Source organism: Pristiophorus japonicus, chromosome 20 (assembly GCF_044704955.1).
Source record: "Pristiophorus japonicus isolate sPriJap1 chromosome 20, sPriJap1.hap1, whole genome shotgun sequence".
Lineage (NCBI taxonomy): Eukaryota > Metazoa > Chordata > Chondrichthyes > Pristiophoridae > Pristiophorus > Pristiophorus japonicus.
In genome coordinates this window covers 92380949-92397526 of record NC_091996.1, presented here as the reverse complement: position 1 = coordinate 92397526, position 16578 = coordinate 92380949, and the positions used below count along the sequence as shown (strand labels likewise).

The following is a 16578-nucleotide window of genomic DNA, read 5'->3' as shown; positions in this document are numbered from 1 at the left end:
GTGCTCACTGCCCAGTGTCCTAACTCGCACCCAGTCCCGCTCACCCATCACCCCCTGTGCTCACTGCCCCTTGTCCTAACTCGCACCCAGTCCTGCTCACCCATCACCCCCTGTGCTCACTGCCCCGTGTCCTAACTCGCACCCAGTCCCACTCACCCATCACCCCCTGTGCTCGCTGCCCCATGTCCTAATTCGCACCAAGTCCTGCTCACCCATCACCCCCTGTGCTCACTGCCCTGTGTCCTAACTTGCACCGAGTCCCGCTCACCCTTCACCCTCTGTGCTCGCTGCCCGGTGTCCTAACTCGCACCGAGTCCCGCTCACCCATCACCCCCTGTGCTCGCTGTCCTGTGTCCTAACTCGCACCCAGTCCCGCTCACCCATCACCCCCTGTGCTCGCTGTCCTGTGTCCTAACTCGCACCCAGTCCCGCTCACCCATCACCCCCTGTGCTCGCTCACCTACATTGGCTCCCAGTCTGGCAACGCCTCCATTTTAAAATTCTCATCCTCTTGTTCAAATCCCTCCATGGCCCTCACCCTTCCCTATCTCTGTAATCTCCTCCAGCCCCACAACCCCCCGAAGTCTGTGCACAACCCCAATTCTAGTCTCTTGCCCATCCCCTGATTTCCATCACTCCACCATCGGTGGCCGTGCCTTCTGTTGCCTGGGCCCCAAACTCTGGAACTCCCTCCCTAAACCTCTCCGCCTCTCTCTCCTTCTTTAAGACGCTCCTTAAAACCAAGCTCTTTGACTGAGCTTTTGCTCACCTGTCCCTAATATCTCCTTATGTGGCTCCATGTCAAATATTTTGTCTGATGATACGAACATAAGAAATAGGAGCAAGAGTCGGCCATTCGGCCCCTCGAGCCTGCTCCGCCATTCAATAAGATCATGGCTGATCCGATCATGGACTCAGCTCCACTTCCCTGCCCGCTCCCCATAACGCATCACTCCCTTATCGCTCAAAAATCTGTCTATCTCCACCTTAAATATATTCAATGACCCAGCCCCCACAGCTCTCTGGGGCAGAGAATTCCACAGATTCACGACCCTCTGGGAGAAGAAATTCCTCATCTCCATTTTAAATGGGCGGCCCCTTATTCTGAAACCATGCCCCCTAGTTCTAGATTCCCCCACAAGGTGAAAACATCCTCTCTGCATCTACCCTGTCAAGCCCCCTCAGAATCTTACAATAAGATCACCTCTCATTCTTCTAAACTCCAATCGCTCCTGTGAAGCACCTTGGACGTTTTATGACGATAAAGACACTGTATAAATGTAAATTATAGTTGGCCTTGTTTGGAGAAAGATTTTTTTTTAATTCAAATGAAGGGGACAGAAATAGATTAAAGAAGTCTTTTTAAAAACTTGGTATTTAGAGGAATCTGCATATTCGCTTCTCAATGTAAAAAGCTTCTAAGGGAGACTCGCAAGGTAGTGTCAATTGGCAGCAAGTGGGAATAGTTTGACACAATCACAGTTTGCTGCCGCTGCGTACGTCAGATTTAACAGAAAACTCCAGTTAGCCATTCAGATAATACGTTGCTGGTAGCGACCCTTCACGACACGCCAGATATTCGTCCCTCTTTCTGGGGCCTCTGTCATCTGCTTTGTCCACTCCCCAATTAACCCAGCATGCACTTAGCCCAGTCTGTGGGGGGGGGGGAGGCTTCTGATAGCGGGCAGTGCGAGGTAGGCCGGACCGGTTGCCGCGGTGACTGCTCCTTTCAGATGCGGCCCCATTGACGTCAACGAGGTTTGGTTAGGAGAGGGGAATCCTGGGACGGGCAGGGAACCGTGTTTCGGCTCTGGAAGGTGGGCCAAGCCTGAGGCCTACTAACCGTAACCTAGCAACGCACATTCACCCTGCCTATTCTTTTTTTTTAAAAAACGTGGCTGTTTTGAGACCTTTTCTCTTTTATTTCATCCGTCTGGAGTAACTGCGTCCAGTCCTGGGCCCCACCCCTCAGGGAGGGTATATCAGCCTTGGAGGGGGAACAGATTCCCCAGACTGATACCTGGGGCTGAAAGGGCAGGTCCCACAGACTGGGCCTTGTATTCCATCGAGTGTAGAAGATTGAGGGGCGATCTAATTGAGGGGTTTACGGGGTAGAGAGAGAGAAACTATTCCCTCTGGTGGGGGGGCTCCAGAACAAGGGGGACGTCACCTTAAAATTAGAGCCAGGCCGTTCAGAGTGATGTCAGGAAACACTTCTTCACACAAAGGGCAGTGGGAATCTGGAACTCTCTCCCCCAAAAAGCTGCTGAGGTCGGGGGTCAATTGGAAATTTCAACACTTGATAGATTTTTGTAGGTTAAGGGTATTGAGGGATACGGAACCGAGGCGGGTAAAATGGAGTTAAAATACAGATCAGCCCTGATCTCATTGAATGGTGGGACAGGCTCGAGGGACTGAATGGGCCTCCTCCTGTTCCTGTGTAACAGGCTCGAGGGGCTGAATGGGCCTCCTCCTGTTCCTGTGTAACAGGCTCGAGGGGCTGAATGGGCCTCCTCCTGTTCCTGTGTAACAGGCTCGAGGGGCTGAATGGGCCTCCTCCTGTTCCTGTGTAACAGGCTCGAGGGGCTGAATGGGCCTCCTCCTGTTCCTGTGTAACAGGCTCGAGGGGTTGAATGGGCCTCCTCTTGTTTCTGTGTAACAGGCTCGAGGGGCTGAATGGGCCTCCTCCTGTTCCTGTGTAACAGGCCTGGCCCTCTTCAAATGGCGGAGTCCGTGCTGCGATGTTGCTGCCACGGCAACCGCGCTCCCCGGTAGTCTAGCCGTTGGCCCCTTCTCCCCAATGAAGAGTCTACAGCGCGCTGCCCCTTTAATTGCGCCTCTCCGCGTCGTGCTGAAGAATGCGCGACCGGTAGCGCCCTGTCCCGCCCCCTGGGGAGCAGGCGGAGCGGGGAATTTTGTGCTCGGGGGTGGTAAGCCCAATTTAGCTGGGCCGTACGCAAGGTCGCGCCCCCGATCCCTTGTCCAATCAACAGCAGACGCTCGCTGGGCCTGGGAGTTAGGCTGCCAGGGCCCGTTAGCTCACTATTTGCCTCATAGTTCAATGGCTGCTTTGTCCAAAAGTGACAATTCAAAACCACATACACCCGCCGACGTCACCTGGCCTTTCCGTCATTGTTATACCCTTTATTGGGATTCGGTCGAGTGGAGAGAAAGCCAATCAGTTTATTAACACAATCGGTCCTGTAATGCAGCCGTGGAAATCTCAGTCCTGGAAAGTGGCCCGTCCTTGTGTTCAAACCCCTCCATGGCCTCCTCGCCCCTCCCTATCTCTGTAACCTCCTCCAGCCCTACTCCCCTCCCTATCGCTGTAACCTCCTCCAGCCCTACTCCCCTCCCTATCGCTGTAACCTCCTCCAATCCCTACACCCCTCCCTATCTCTGTAACCTCCTCCAGCCCCTATACCCCTCCCTATCTCTGTAACCCCCTCGAGCCCTACACCCCTCCCCATCTCTGTAACCTCCTCCAGCCCCTACACCCCTCCCTATCTATCTAACCTCCTCCAGCCCTTACACCCCTCCCTATCTACCTAACCTCCTCCAGCCCCTACACCCCTCCCTATCTCTGTAACCTCCTCCAGCCACTACAGCCCTCCCTATCTCTGTAACCTCCTCCAGCCCCTACACCCTCCCTATCTCTGTAACCTCCTCCAGCCCCTACACCCCTCCCTATCTCTGTAACCCCCTCGAGCCCTACACCCCTCCCTATCTCTGTAACCCCCTCCAGCCCCTACACCCCTCCCCATTTCTGTAACCTCCTCCAGCCCCTATACCCCTCCCTATCTCTGTAACCTCCTCCAGCCCCTACACCCTCCCCATTTCTGTAACCTCCTCCAGCCCCTACACCCCTCCCTATCTCTGTAACCTCCTCCAGCCCCTACACCCTCCCCATCTCTGTAACCTCCTCCAGCCCCTACACCCCTCCCAATCTCTGTAACCTCCTCCAGCCCCTACACCCTCCCCATCTCTGTAACCTCCTCCAGCCCCTACACCCTCCCCATCTCTGTAACCTCCTCCAGCCCCTACACCCCTCCCTATCTCTGTAACCTCCTCCAGCCCCTACACCCTCCCCATCTCTGTAACCTCCTCCAGCCCCTACACCCTCCCCATCTCTGTAACCTCCTCCAGCCCCTACACCCTCCCCATCTCTGTAACCTCCTCCAGCCCCTACACCCCTCTCTATCTCTGTAACCTCCTCCAGCCCCTACACCCCTCTCTATCTCTGTAACCTCCTCCAGCCCCTACACCCCTCCCAATCTCTGTAATCTTCTCCAGCCCCACAACCCCCCGCCCCGAGATCTCTGCGATCCTCTAACTCTGTCCTCTTGCCCTTCCCCCGATTTCCATCACTCCACCATTGACATCCTTGACTCAGGGGGCAGCACTCTCGCCTCTGAGTCAGAAGGTTATGCGTTTAAGTCCCACTCCATAGACTCGAGCCCCATAATCCAGGCCGACACTCCCAGTGCAGTACTGAGGGAGCTCCGCACTGTCGGAGGGGCAGTACTGAGGGAGTGCTGCACTGTCGGAGGGGCAGTACTGAGGGAGTGCCGCACTGTCGGAGGGGCAGTACTGAGGGAGGGCCGCACTGTTGGAGGGGCAGTACTGAGGGAGCGCCGCACTGTCGGAGGGGCAGTACTGAGGGAGCGCCGCACTGTCGGAGGGGCAGTACTGAGGGAGGGCCGCACTGTTGGAGGGGCAGTACTGAGGGAGCGCCGCACTGTCGGAGGGGCAGTACTGAGGGAGCGCCGCACTGTCGGAGGGGCAGTACTGAGGGAGCTCCGCACTGTCGGAGGGGCAGTACTGAGGGAGCCCCGCACAGTCGGAGGGGCAGTACTGAGGGAGCTCCGCACTGTCGGAGGGGCAGTACTGAGGGAGCGCCGCACTGTCGGAGGGGCAGTACTGAGGGAGGGCTGCACTGTCGGAGGGGCAGTACTGAGGGAACCCTGCACTGTCGGAGGGGCAGTACTGAGGGAGCGCTGCACTGTCGGAGGGACAGTACTGAGGGAGTGCCGCACTGTCGGAGGGGCAGTACTGAGGGAGGGCCGCACTGTCGGAGGGGCAGTACTGAGGGAGCGCCGCACTGTCGGAGGGGCAGTACTGAGGGAGCTCCGCACTGTCGGAGGGGCAGTACTGAGGGAGCCCCGCACTGTCGGAGGGGCAGTACTGAGGGAGGGCTGCACTGTCGGAGGGGCAGTACTGAGGGAACCCTGCACTGTCGGAGGGGCAGTACTGAGGGAGCGCCGCACTGTCGGAGGGACAGTACTGAGGGAGGGCTGCACTGTCGGAGGGGCAGTACTGAGGGAGTGCCGCACTGTCGGAGGGGCAGCATTGAGACAAAATAAAAAAAGCCATGAATAAACTTGCAGAATGGGGGTGTAATGTTCGTCAATATTGATCAGTGCGAAGTGATGCATTTTGGTAGGAACAATAAGGAGTAGTTCACATGCTGCTTGGAAGGTAAGAGTGTGATAAGGGCTGAGTATCAGCGGGATCTGGGGGCCAGATACACATCACTAAAAGTAGCGACACAATTTAAACATGTCAGAAAAAGCAACCAAAGCTCTGGCTTCATTTGTAGAGGGATAGAATTGAAAAGTACAAAAGTTAACTTAAACTTGTATGGAACCTTGGTTAGACCACACTTGGAGCACTGTACACAGTTCTGGTCTCCATATACCTGGGTTAGACCACGCTTGGAGCACTGTACACAGTTCTGGTCTCCATATACCTGGATTAGACCACACTTGGAGCACTGTACACAGTTCTGGTCTCCATATACCTGGGTTAGACCATGCTTGGAGCACCGTGCACTGTTCTGGTCTCCATATACCTGGATTAGACCACACTTGGAGCACTGTACACAGTTCTGGTCTCCATATACCTGGGTTAGACCACACTTGGAGCACTGTACACAGTTCTGGTCTCCATATACCTGGGTTAGACCACACTTGGAGCACCGTGCACAGTTCTGGTCTCCGTATACCTGGATTAGACCACACTTGGAGCACTGTACACAGTTCTGGTCTCCATATACCTGGATTAGACCACACTTGGAGCACCGTGCACAGTTCTGGTCTCCGTATACCTGGATTAGACCACACTTGGAGCACCGTGCACAGTTCTGGTCTCCATATTATAAAAAGTATTTAGAGGCACTGGAGAGGATGCAAATAGGATTTACAAGGACGATAGCAGAACTGAGAAGATATAAATATCAGGAAAGATTGAACAGGCTGGGTCTCTTTCCTCTAGAAAAGAGAAGGCCGAGGGATGACCTAATAAGGTCTTTAAAATTATGAAGGGGTTCGATAGGGTAGACATAGAGAAGACTCCCAAAGCAAGCACTCTACTCTGAGTTCCATCACGGCAAGCGAGCTCCAGGTGGGCAGAGGAAACGTTAAAGGGACACCCTTGAAGTCTCCTGAAAAAATGTAACATTCCCACCGACACCTGAGAGTCCTTGGCCCACGACCGCTCAAAGTGGAGGAAGTGCATCTGGGAGGGCGCTGAGCACCTCGAGTCTCATCGCCAGGAGAAACATAGAAAATAGGTGCAGGAGTAGGCCATTCGGCCCTTCGAGCCTGCACCACCATTCAATATGATCATGGCTAATCATGCAACTTCAGTATCCCATTCCTGCTTTCTCTCCATAACCCTTGATCCCTTTAGCCGTAAGGGTCACATCTAACTCCCTCTTGAATATATTTAACGAACTGGCCCCAACAACTTTCTGTGGTAGAGAATTCCACAGGTTCACCACTCTCTGGGTGAAGAAGTTTCTCCTCATCTCGGTCCTAAATGGCTTACCCCTTATCCTTAGACTGTGACCCCTGGTTCTGGACTTCCCCAACATTGGGAACGTTCTTCCTGCCTCTAACCTGTCCAGTCCCGTCAGAATTTTATACGTTTCTATCAGATCCCCTCTCATTCTTCTAAATTCCAGTGAATACAGGCCCAGTCAGTCCAGTCTCTCCTCATATGTCAATCCTGCCATCCCTGGAATCAGTCTGGTGAACCTTCGCTGCACTCCCTCAATAGCAAGAACGTCCTTCCTCAGATTAGGAGACCAAAACTGAACACAAAGCAGAAGCCAAGAGTCGACAGCGGAAGGAGCACACGACAACCCAAGCCCCCCCACCCACCCGTCCCTCCGACCAGCGTCTGCCCCAGACACCGCCTGTGACAGAGACTGGAGGTCCCACATCGGGCTCCTCAGTCACACAAGAACTCGTGTTAGTGTGGAAGCAAGTCATCCTCGACTCCGAGGGACTGCCTCAGAAGAAGAGATGATGTTTCCAGTTGTGGGGGAAGACCAGAACCAGGGGCCACCAATATCAGACAGTCACTGATAAACCCAATGGGGAATTCAGGAGAAACTTCTTTACCCAGAGAGCGGTGAGAATGTGGAACTCGCTGCCACAGGGAGGGGTTGAGGCGAATACTATCGATGCATTTCAGGGGGAAGCTGGATAAACACACGAGGGAGAAAGGAATAGAGGGATATGGTGATGGGGGGAGATGGAGAGGGGTGGGAGGGGCCTGGTGTGGAGCATAAACCCCGGCACGGAGCGGTGGGGCCCAGTGGCCTCTTCCTGTGCCTCACGACCGATGTCATTTAACGGAGTGCTGGAACAGAGTTCCTGTGGGTGACTGGGTAGTGGTTTTGATGAACTTGTTGTCTCTCTCTCTCTCGGTGCTGGGCCTGTCTCTCAGAGCCCCGCGCCTCCCTGGGGCGTGTGAGCATCAGAGTTTTGCAGACAGTGCTCACGTTGAGGGCTTGACGATCGCGCTGTGATTTAAGCAGCAGCACGGAGCGGGAATCCGGAGTCACTGGAAGCTTTGGTCGCTGCATCTATATGTGGCATTGTGAGTTCATCAGTATCATCACAGGCAGTCCCTCGGAATCGAGGAAGACTTGCTTCCACTCTTAACATGAGTCCTCAGGTGGCTGAACAGTCCAATACGAGAGCCACAGTCCCTGTCACAGGTGGGACAGACAATGGTTGAGGGAAGGGGTGGGTGGGACTGGTTTGCCGCACGCTCCTTCCGCTGCCTGCGCTTGATTTCTGCGCGCTCTCGGCGACGAGACTCGAGGTGCTCAGCGCCCTCCCGGATGCACTTCCTCCACTTAGGGCGGACTGGACTTTGGCCCAGGGACTCCCAGGTGTCGGTGGGGATGTTGCACTTTATCAGGGAGGCGTTGAGGGTAACGTTTCCTCTGCCCACCTTTGGCTCGCTTGCCGTGAAGGAGTTCCGAGTAGAGCGCTTGCTTTGGGGAGTCTCGTGTCTGTGGGGCATGCGGACAATGTGGCCCTGCCCAGCGGAGCTGGTCGAGTGTGGTCAGTGCTTCGATGCTGGGGATGTTGGCCTGGTCGAGGACGCTAACGTTGGCGCGTCTGTCCTCCCAGGGGATTTGCGGGACCTTGCGGAGACATCGCTGGTGGTACAGCTCCAGTGACTTGAGGTGTCTGCTGTACATGGTCCAGGTCTCTGAGCCATACAGGAGGGCGGGTATCACTACAACTGTGAGTTGCCGAGTGTTTGAATCACCAATGGGGGAAGTTCACCATTTTCCCAGCGGAGGAGCCCACTGGGGGGTGGGACAGAGGTGGGCCGGGGGTGGGGAGGGTCACTGGGGGTGGGGCGGTGGGGGTGAGTGGTCGCTGGGGGTGGGGGGGCGGGAGGTGGGCGCGGAGAGGCTCGCTGGGGTCAGACCAGGCCGCCTGCAGTTGCTAAGGGCTGCCCTGCGACAGACGCACTTCGGGCCGGTCTGGTACGCAAGAGATTGCATCGGAACCGGCAGTAAGTTTCCATGGCCCCCTCCCCCACGTCACAGCCTGTCCGCGCCCGGCCGCGAGAAGCGCCTGCGATACTGTGCAGGCACAGTGAGGCCCGGCCTCCGTCACTGGGAGCGGCCGGGAACCACAAATCTCCCAGACAAAGACCCTGGCGGAGAGCGAGGTGGAGAGCCTGTCTGTCCCCGCCCCGCCCCCATTCTCTCTGGGAACGCTGAGCTCCCCGCACACAGCTCTCCCTTTCACAGGCCCTCACCACACAATAGAAAGCGGGTGTGCTCAGCCCCCCTCGCTGGGCCATTGACTCGAATTGATGAGGCTGCAAAGGGCCACCGAGCGATTGCGATCTGCGAGAGGTGCTGACGTCAAACTGCCTTGTTCCCCCCCCCCCCACCCTGTTTCTTTTATTGGTCGATTGATCACTCCTGAGCTGCGAGTAGGTTTTCGCTGAGAAAGGTCGGGGAGGGTGGGGTGTGGGGGGGTGGAGCCGAGCATTTTGTCAAAACTGTCGCTGTAACGTATTCGCTTTGTGGGTTCTTTGCTTGAGAATTCATCTCAACACATTGCCATTAAGAACGAGTTGATTCCTGGGATGAAGCGGTTGTCTTACGAGGAAAGGTTGAGCAGTTTGGGCCGGTACTCATTGGAGTTTAGAAGAATGAGAGGTGATCTTATGGAAACGTATAAGATTCTGAGGGTAGATGCAGAGAGGATGTTTCCCCTCGTGGGGATTGTGTCTGTAAGCACTCGAGAAATGAGTGCACGAGGCGAGATATTGCACTTGAACTGTGGTGACCTTAGTCCATTTATTACAGCTCCTGAGTGAGGACACAGTATGGTGAGCTCTCTTTTATACCTGGTTACCTGTCGTGTACAGGTGACCACGAGGTCTCGACCAGTTGCACCCTCTGGTGGTACAGGCATAGTGTATACAGTGTGAAGGTACATCCAGTGGTCTTATGTAACTGTACATTGCGTGTACAGGGAGTATACTTATGTTATACATACACAACAGTGGGGGAATCTAGAACTAGGGGGCATAGTTTTAGAATAAGGGGTCGCCCATTTAAGACAGAGATGAGGAGGAATTTCTTCTCTCAGAGGGTCGTGAATCTGTGGAATTCGCTGCCCCAGAGAGCTGTGGAGGCTGGGTCATTGAATATATTTAAGGCGGAGATAGACAGATTTTTGAGCGATAAGGGAGTGAAGGGTTATGGGGAGCGGGCGGGGAAGTGGAGCTGAGTCCATGATCAGATCAGCCGTGATCGTATTGAACGGCGGAGCAGGCTCGAGGGGCCGAATGGCCGACTCCTGCTCCTATTCCTTATGTTCTTATTAACAAAGGTTTAACAATCACACGGCACATTGCCAGTTCATCCACCAGGCTCACAACTGCATATCTCATCGTGGATCATCTAAATCCAACTGACTCGGTGCGAGTTAGGACACGGGCAACAGAGTTTTGGATCACCTCAAGTTTATGGAGGGTGGAATCTGGGAGGCCGGACAGGAGTGCATTGGAATAGTCAAGTCTGCAGGTAACAAAGGCATGGATGAGGGCTTCAGCAGCGGATAAGCTGAGGCAGTGGTGGACACCAAACACTCCCAGAGCAGGAACAGCATGGGGTTAGATACAGAGTAAAGTTCCCTCTACACTGTCCCATCAAACACTCCCAGGGCGGGTACAGCATGGGTTAGATACAGAGTAAAGTTCCCTCTACACTGTCCCATCAAACACTCCCAGGGCAGGTACATGGGGTTAGATACAGAGTAAAGTTCCCTCTACACTGTCCCATCAAACACTCCCAGGGCAGGTACAGGAGGTTAGATACAGAGTAAAGCTCCCTCTACACTGTCCCATCAAACACTCCCAGGGCAGGTACAGGGGGTTAGATACAGAGTAAAGCTCCCTCTACATTGTCCCATCAAACACTCCCAGGGCAGGTACAGGGGGTTAGATACAAAGTAAAGCTCCCTCTATACTGTCCCATCAAACACTCCCAGGGCAGGTACAGGGGGTTAGATACAGAGTAAAGCTCCCTCTACATTGTCCCATCAAACACTCCCAGGGCAGGTACAGCATGGGTTAGATACAGAGAAAGCTCCCTCTACATTGTCCCATCAAACACTCCCAGGGCAGATACAGAACGGGGTTTGATACAAAGTAAAGCTCCCTCTACACTGTCCCATCAAACACTCCCAGGACAGGAACAGGGGGTTAGATACAAAGTAAAGCTCCCTCTACACTGTCCCATCAAACATGCCCAGGGCAGGTACAGGGGGTTAGATACAGAGTAAAGCTCCCTCTACACTGTCCCATCAAACACTCCCAGGGCAGGTACAGCACGGGGTTAGATACAGAGTAAAGCTCCCTCTACACTGTCCCATCAAACACTCCCAGGGCAGGTACAGCACGGGGTTAGATACAGAGTAAAGCTCCCTCTACACTGTCCCATCAAACACTCCCAGCACAGGTACAGCACGGGGTTAGATACAGAGTAAAGCTCCCTCTACACTGTCCCATAAAACACTCCCAGGGCAGCTACAGGGGATTAGATACAGAGTAAAGCTCCCTCTACACTGTCCCATCAAACACTCCCAGGGCAGGTACAGGGGGTTAGATACAGAGTAAAGCTCCCTCTACACTGTCCCATCAAACACTCCCAGGGCAGGTACAGCACGGGGTTAGATACAGAGTAAAGCTCCCTCTACACTGTCCCATCAAACACTCCCAGGGCAGGTACAGGTGGTTTGATACAGAGTAAAGCTCTTTCTACACTGTCCCATCAAACACTCCCAGGGCAGGTACAGGGGGTTAAATACAGAGTAAAGCTCCCTCTACACTGTCCCATCAAACACTCCCAGGGCAGATACAGGGGGTTAGATACAGAGTAAAGCTCCCTCTACACTGTCCCATCAAACACTCCCAGGGCAGGTACAGGGGGTTAGATACTGAGTGAAGCTCCCTCTACACTGTCCCATCAAACACTCCCAGGGCAGGTACAGGGGGTTAGATACACAGTAAAGCTCCCTCTACACTGTCCCATCAAACACTCCCAGGGCAGGTACAGGGGGTTAAATACAGAGTAAAGCTCCCTCTACACTGTCCCATCAAACACTCCCAGGGCAGATACAGGGGGTTAGATACAGAGTAAAGCTCCCTCTACACTGTCCCATCAAACACTCCCAGGGCAGGTACAGGGGGTTAGATACTGAGTGAAGCTCCCTCTACACTGTCCCATCAAACACTCCCAGGGCAGGTACAGGGGGTTAGATACACAGTAAAGCTCCCTCTACACTGTCCCATCAAACACTCCCAGGGCAGGTACAGGGGGTTAAATACAGAGTAAAGCTCCCTCTACACTGTCCCATCAAACACTCCCAGGGCAGATACAGGGGGTTAGATACAGAGTAAAGCTCCCTCTACACTGTCCCATCAAACACTCCCAGGGCAGGTACAGGGGGTTAGATACTGAGTGAAGCTCCCTCTACACTGTCCCATCAAACACTCCCAGGGCAGGTACAGGGGGTTAGATACACAGTAAAGCTCCCTCTACACTGTCCCATCAAACACTCCCAGGGCAGGTACAGGGGGTTAGATACAGAGTAAAGCTCCCTCTACACTGTCCTATCAAACACTCCCAGGGCAGGTACAGGGGGTTAGATACAAAATAAAGCTCCCTCTACATTGTCCCATCAAACACTCCCAGGGCAGGTACAGCATGGGTTAGATACAGAGAAAGCTCCGTCTACATTGTCCCATAAAACACTCCCAGGGCAGGTACAGGGGGTTAGATACAGAGTAAAGCTCCCTCTACACTGTCCCATCAAACACACCCAGGGCAGGTACAGGGGGATAGATACAGTGTAAAGCTCCCTCTACACTGTCCCATCAAACACTCCCAGGGTAGGTACAGGGGGTTAGATACAGAGTAAAGCTCCCTTTACATTGTCCCATCAAACACTCCCAGGGCAGGTACAGGGGGTTAGATACAGAGTAAAGCTCCCTCTACACTGTCCCATCAAACACTCCCAGGGCAGGTACAGGGGGTTAGATACAGAGTAAAGCTCCTTCTACACTGTCCCATCAAACACTCCCAGGGCAGTTACAGGGGGTTAGATACAGAGTGAAGCTCCCTCTACACTGTCCCATCAAACACTCCCAGGGCAGGTACAGGGGGTTAGATACAGAGTAAAGCTCCTTCTACACTGTCCCATCAAACACTCCCAGGGCAGTTACAGGGGGTTAGAGACAGAGTGAAGCTCCCTCTACACTGTCCCCATCAAACACTCCCAGGGCAGTTACAGGGGGTTAGATACAGAGTGAAGCTCCCTCGACACTGTCCCATCAAACACTCCCAGGGCAGGTACAGCACGGGGTTAGATACAGAGTAAAGCTCCCTCTACACTGTCCCATCAAACACTCCCAGCACAGGTACAGCACGGGGTTAGATACAGAGTAAAGCTCCCTCTACACTGTCCCATAAAACACTCCCAGGGCAGCTACAGGGGATTAGATACAGAGTAAAGCTCCCTCTACACTGTCCCATCAAACACTCCCAGGGCAGGTACAGGGGGTTAGATACAGAGTAAAGCTCCCTCTACACTGTCCCATCAAACACTCCCAGGGCAGGTACAGCACGGGGTTAGATACAGAGTAAAGCTCCCTCTACACTGTCCCATCAAACACTCCCAGGGCAGGTACAGGTGGTTTGATACAGAGTAAAGCTCTTTCTACACTGTCCCATCAAACACTCCCAGGGCAGGTACAGGGGGTTAAATACAGAGTAAAGCTCCCTCTACACTGTCCCATCAAACACTCCCAGGGCAGATACAGGGGGTTAGATACAGAGTAAAGCTCCCTCTACACTGTCCCATCAAACACTCCCAGGGCAGGTACAGGGGGTTAGATACTGAGTGAAGCTCCCTCTACACTGTCCCATCAAACACTCCCAGGGCAGGTACAGGGGGTTAGATACACAGTAAAGCTCCCTCTACACTGTCCCATCAAACACTCCCAGGGCAGGTACAGGGGGTTAAATACAGAGTAAAGCTCCCTCTACACTGTCCCATCAAACACTCCCAGGGCAGATACAGGGGGTTAGATACAGAGTAAAGCTCCCTCTACACTGTCCCATCAAACACTCCCAGGGCAGGTACAGGGGGTTAGATACTGAGTGAAGCTCCCTCTACACTGTCCCATCAAACACTCCCAGGGCAGGTACAGGGGGTTAGATACACAGTAAAGCTCCCTCTACACTGTCCCATCAAACACTCCCAGGGCAGGTACAGGGGGTTAAATACAGAGTAAAGCTCCCTCTACACTGTCCCATCAAACACTCCCAGGGCAGATACAGGGGGTTAGATACAGAGTAAAGCTCCCTCTACACTGTTCCATCAAACACTCCCAGGGCAGGTACAGGGGGTTAGATACTGAGTGAAGCTCCCTCTACACTGTCCCATCAAACACTCCCAGGGCAGGTACAGGGGGTTAGATACACAGTAAAGCTCCCTCTACACTGTCCCATCAAACACTCCCAGGGCAGGTACAGGGGGTTAGATACAGAGTAAAGCTCCCTCTACACTGTCCTATCAAACACTCCCAGGGCAGGTACAGGGGGTTAGATACAAAATAAAGCTCCCTCTACATTGTCCCATCAAACACTCCCAGGGCAGGTACAGCATGGGTTAGATACAGAGAAAGCTCCGTCTACATTGTCCCATCAAACACTCCCAGGGCAGGTACAGGGGGTTAGATACTGAGTGAAGCTCCCTCTACACTGTCCCATCAAACACTCCCAGGGCAGGTACAGGGGGTTAGATACACAGTAAAGCTCCCTCTACACTGTCCCATCAAACACTCCCAGGGCAGGTACAGGGGGTTAAATACAGAGTAAAGCTCCCTCTACACTGTCCCATCAAACACTCCCAGGGCAGATACAGGGGGTTAGATACAGAGTAAAGCTCCCTCTACACTGTTCCATCAAACACTCCCAGGGCAGGTACAGGGGGTTAGATACTGAGTGAAGCTCCCTCTACACTGTCCCATCAAACACTCCCAGGGCAGGTACAGGGGGTTAGATACACAGTAAAGCTCCCTCTACACTGTCCCATCAAACACTCCCAGGGCAGGTACAGGGGGTTAGATACAGAGTAAAGCTCCCTCTACACTGTCCTATCAAACACTCCCAGGGCAGGTACAGGGGGTTAGATACAAAATAAAGCTCCCTCTACATTGTCCCATCAAACACTCCCAGGGCAGGTACAGCATGGGTTAGATACAGAGAAAGCTCCGTCTACATTGTCCCATAAAACACTCCCAGGGCAGGTACAGGGGGTTAGATACAGAGTAAAGCTCCCTCTACACTGTCCCATCAAACACACCCAGGGCAGGTACAGGGGGATAGATACAGTGTAAAGCTCCCTCTACACTGTCCCATCAAACACTCCCAGGGTAGGTACAGGGGGTTAGATACAGAGTAAAGCTCCCTTTACATTGTCCCATCAAACACTCCCAGGGCAGGTACAGGGGGTTAGATACAGAGTAAAGCTCCCTCTACACTGTCCCATCAAACACTCCCAGGGCAGGTACAGGGGGTTAGATACAGAGTAAAGCTCCTTCTACACTGTCCCATCAAACACTCCCAGGGCAGTTACAGGGGGTTAGATACAGAGTGAAGCTCCCTCTACACTGTCCCATCAAACACTCCCAGGGCAGGTACAGGGGGTTAGATACAGAGTAAAGCTCCTTCTACACTGTCCCATCAAACACTCCCAGGGCAGTTACAGGGGGTTAGAGACAGAGTGAAGCTCCCTCTACACTGTCCCATCAAACACTCCCAGGGCAGTTACAGGGGGTTAGATACAGAGTGAAGCTCCCTCTACACTGTCCCATCAACAGGGGAGGCGGGTCGGGCTACTGTAGCCCAGTGAAGGTCAGGAATTCGGGAGAAGTTGGGAAAGCGTGTTATTGCCGGGAAAGGTGAGTCAGAGACCAAGAGCCGCCCCCCGCTGACCCTGCGTGAATGTTAACAGCACGGACACCGATCCTGACTGCGAACACAGGCTTCGTACAGTGGCCGAGGGATTAGTGTGCTGATGGAGACAGGCTATTAACCGATCGCGGGGTGGCAGTAATTGAGCGGGGCCAGTGGGTGGCCTGAGGGGGTGGGCACTCTGTCTCAGGCCGCTCATTCCTTGTCTGGATTGTGCTCGGCGTGAGTGGAACTAATGAGTCAGACGCTGAGCGCAGGGATTACTGGGGACTTTTGTTCCAGGCACAGGGGGAGCAGGTTTCAGCTCCCCGACACACCAGAGGAGGCCCGCCCCCATTGAGGACATGGAGCAGTGTTTCTCTGTTAATTAGCATCTTCTGACATTGGCGCTTTGACCTCTCGCTGACCCCCAGCCCGCTCCGATCGCGCCCCCCCCCCCCCTCCGCACAGGCCTGGTCCCTGAGCCTCGACTCCCACCTCGCTCCGCGGGGCTCGGCCCCACAACCACTGCCCGCTGTCCCGCTCACGTCTCGGGGGGAGGGTCACTGAGCGACACACAGTCCGCAACACCTCCCCCCCTCCCCACCCACACTGCTCGCAGCTACATGTCCGCAGTGGCGTGAGGAGGAGGAGCAGGATTGCACCGGGCTGTGGCGCCACCCATGGCTGAATAGCTCGCCCGCACTCGATGTCCAGCGACAAGGGTCGGCAAACACAACACGCCCAGTGAACCTGTGACAGGAACATCTGTAGGACGGGAGGGCAGC

At 54.2% G+C, this 16578-nt stretch overlaps 1 protein-coding gene across 2 annotated transcripts in view; it reads left to right on the top strand.

Moving 5' to 3' along the window:
• LOC139232695 (profilin-1-like) overlaps window positions 1–16578 on the top strand; it is a 762729-nt gene that overhangs the window by 373806 nt on the left and 372345 nt on the right. The gene's annotated exons all lie outside the window — the stretch shown is intronic.